We start from the raw sequence: 3,842 nt of genomic DNA on the forward strand, positions 1-3,842 counted from the left end.
GATAGGTCCCGATAGATTCAAAAGATTGCTCTTTTTTTGTCTTTAATTTACTATTAAACATCCATTCTTCATCAAATAACCATTTCTCTGAAGGTTTATTTCTCAACTTTTACCCACAATCATTCAGATTTATTAAGGTCCACAGAAATGATGTCCATGTAAAGAAAGTTTTTTATTTATTGACTTTGTGTTTTGATTTATTATATAATGGCAAACCGCCAAGCCCTCATTGATGGATGTGAATCTGCAGTGATGACTTCCATTTTTCATAATTTGCGACTTCATTTATTTTATCTGAATGTTACTATTTTCATTTTGTGATTTGTCTTCCTTATTGTACACTATAACCCTACTTTTTCTAACAGTAGAATTTTTTGAATAAGTTCCACCTTAAATCCTTTCTGTGGTTTCAAAGGCAGCTCCCTTATTAGAGCCGTGTTTGTCATCAATCAGCCAGGTTCAAGGTTGGCTCGGGTCTTCCACTTCTCTCTTTTATTAGCGGGCTGATTTGCATATTAAAGTTGTTCAAATACACGTGTTAGAAGTGCAAATTACCATCTGATCCCACATATTTCACGACTGAGCAGTCTGGGAAAAGGTATAGGGAAGGAAAGTAAACTCCATGAAGATGATTTTTCTGGGTCGCTGTAAGAATCTGTGATTTGGTAAAGACTGATTTAATAAAATAATAAGCGCAAATATGTGTTTACTTTCATGAAAATAGCAAATTAAGCATTATTTAAATTAAATCAGGTCACTTTAATTGTTATGTATCTATGACTGTCAATTTTTTTTGTTTTAAAGATCCACTCCGATGAAAATGGTGTTTATACCATCTTATTGTGGCATTTTTATGTTAGGAAAATGTATATTTTAATTACATTTCTGAGTATTTCTATGAATCAGGAGGAGACAAAAAATTGTTTCAAAAAAGGGTTTATTTCTGACAAAAAATATACTGGCCGATACACAAGCTCACAGCTCTGAGCTTTCAGCAACCAAGGTGGGAATTGGGGGCGGGGTTGCTCCATGCTAGAGGGCCCGCCCACAACTTGGAGGTTAATTTTTAGCGAACTCTTACCTCTTTGTAGAAACTATGTCCTAGAACAGGGGTGGGCCGAATTTTTGACTCGTGGGCCACAAAATTGGGTTTTTAAAAAAGATACAGAATGGAATCTGGACAAAAAAATGCTTTTTTTTAATTTAAAAACTGTGTTTTTTGTTTCTATTTTAGTCCCAATTTCACCAATTGGTGGATGTCTTTCAGGGAAAAACTCACACTTATTTTGTTGTGTTGAAATATTCGTAAAAATATACATAAACGTGTGAAAAACAGCAAATCTTTCAACACAACATGAGAGCAAAATGAATTTCGGCTCCTAAACACTCAGTTTATTTGTGGTGCACCTTTTAAGCAGAGACATCACAATTAAAGGGAAATGTAAAACATTAATATGGATTATCAATAAAGTGTATTCCAGTGTGACGGGCCGGATTAAATCGCCTGTCCGTCCTGGGAGAAGATCTCTCCTTCATGTGGGCTTCTTTTTTTTGTTTTTCCCGAATCAGGTTTTTTTAAGGAGTTTTTCTTTACTGGGAAGGAGAGTCTAAGGACAGGGATAACCAGTTTTAATTAGTCTGTTTAGTTTTCAGCTTTTGTTTATATGTTACGACTGACCCTCTGCTTCTGTAAAATTACCGGCGTGAAGCAAAATGAGAACATTATTTTGTGATATTCTGCTAAATAAATACAATTGAATTTAATTGAAATTAAATGGTTTAGTGGGCCACAAATGGTCATATTTTGCCTACACCTGTCCTAGAAACAATAGATTTTTTTTTTTTTGCAAAAAAATGGCATGATGATAATTAACAGACCACTGGAAATGTGTTTTAAATAGATAAAAAAAATGATTAGAATTGGACTTTAAGAGGAATAACCTAAGAGCGCTTTTTGAAGTTTGAAAGAATCCCAAAGCACAATGTTGTTCAATTTACGCTAACCATGAAATTTTGTATGTTGAATTATCATGGAATCTGAAATATCGGAAAATAAAAAAAACTTCTGAGAATAAATCATAAAAAATATGGGAATAAAGTAAAGAAGACAAAAATGTTCAATTTTAAGAAGAATACAAAAAATGTTACGTCGCAGACAATTCAGTCTTGCAGTTTGTTTTGCTTCATTTTTTAAAAGTCTATTCTTTTAATTGTTTATTCTGATGTCCTCTGAGCTGCTGACTTCATTTATTGTCTTCACTTTACTGGCTCGTCTTTTCCTTTTCACACTGTTACCAAACTGCATCATCTTTTGCAAACAAAACAAATCCTTTTGTCTTCAGGTGGATCCCTTCTTTTATTTTATGTGTGCCAGACTGCAGATGAGCTTTCACATTTGACAAAAGCAGCAGACTGTAAGATAAGACAAAAACATACAAACTCTGGTTCTGCCGTAAACGGAGTGGACTCTGTTGTGTTCCAACAAGTGGAAATTTTTACATTTGATTTCAATTGATTTCAGTCACCCAGCCCTGTGTAGTGCAAGAGAAAACATGCTTGATTTGTCGATAGGTTTTCTTGATTTTTTTTTAACAGAAAAAAATATTTGTGCTTTTAAAAGTTATACTGCAAAATATTGAATTAATAATTTAACTACTAACTGAATTAGCATTTTTTTTATTAGTAGGTTATATTATAACGTAAGTCCATCAATAAAAACGGAACGCTGTATATGAGTCTTATGTCATCAAAGTCAGGAAAAGTATCAAAAAACATTGAGTTTTCCATACATTTTAATTATTTCAATTATCTATATAAATACCTCCCTACACAGTTAGAAAAAGCACACATAAAAAGAGTAGTGAAAACAGAGTGAAATAAAATTAAGTTTTGGGTAAAATTAGACTTTTTAAATTACATGAATTATGTCGTTCATGTTTGAAACCAGCCCCTGGTGGTCGTTTAAGATACTGCAACATTAAAAAAGCTTAGGTTTGCATCAAGTTAATGAATAAAAGGGACACTATATTTCCCCCACAGCATTATTAATTACCTAAATTCTTCTGATGATTTGCCCTTTATGTTTAATTAAAACAATATTTAATATTTTCCAAGTTTAATTCCAGAGAACTTCCAATCAGCATTGCTGCTTTGTAGAAACCAGGACATTGTACATCACCTGGTTGTGGACATCAGATCAGGTAAAGTGAGGATTAATTAGACTCATGTATCATTGCCACAGATGTTCCTCAGGATGGTGCGTAATCGTGTTACCGCCGCACACGTGACATCCACGAAGCGAGGACTACATGTTAGGAAGCCTCACTTTGAACCTTTGAGGTTTTCATACATGACAACTTATAAAACGCATTAGTCACTGCTGCAGCACTAACGCATAAAAAGCAAGGCTTTCCACAAACACCTTTTACTACCAACTTCTATTCAGCTCACTGTGTGGTTACCATAGCAACTTCTGCCCCATGGTTTAAATACAGGGATCAGGTCAGATTTTTTTTCCCCGCGCTGGATGTGACCTTTACCTCACTTATCAAATCTAACAGTTGTTTTCCTGTTTCCAGCCCTCTGTTAGAGGTGCGTCTGTGCTCTTAACTTCATCTCTCTCTGTTAAAAAGGATCTGAAAATAACTGCATGACATGTACAAACAGAGAAGTTCTGCAGCCTTCAGAGTCAATCCCAGAGGTTTTTTTTTTTTTTTTCTTTTGGCAGTTTACTTCTGTGAGGCTTTCTACCAGTTTAGCCTAAAGAGTAAAAATGTTCATGCATGTTTTTTCCTGCAGCATCAGGTCGTAGTGAACACTTTAACAACATGTAAAGGACTTGT

The sequence above is a fragment of the Oryzias melastigma genome, linkage group LG13 (assembly GCF_002922805.2).
Source record: "Oryzias melastigma strain HK-1 linkage group LG13, ASM292280v2, whole genome shotgun sequence".
Classification (NCBI taxonomy): Eukaryota; Metazoa; Chordata; class Actinopteri; order Beloniformes; family Adrianichthyidae; genus Oryzias; species Oryzias melastigma.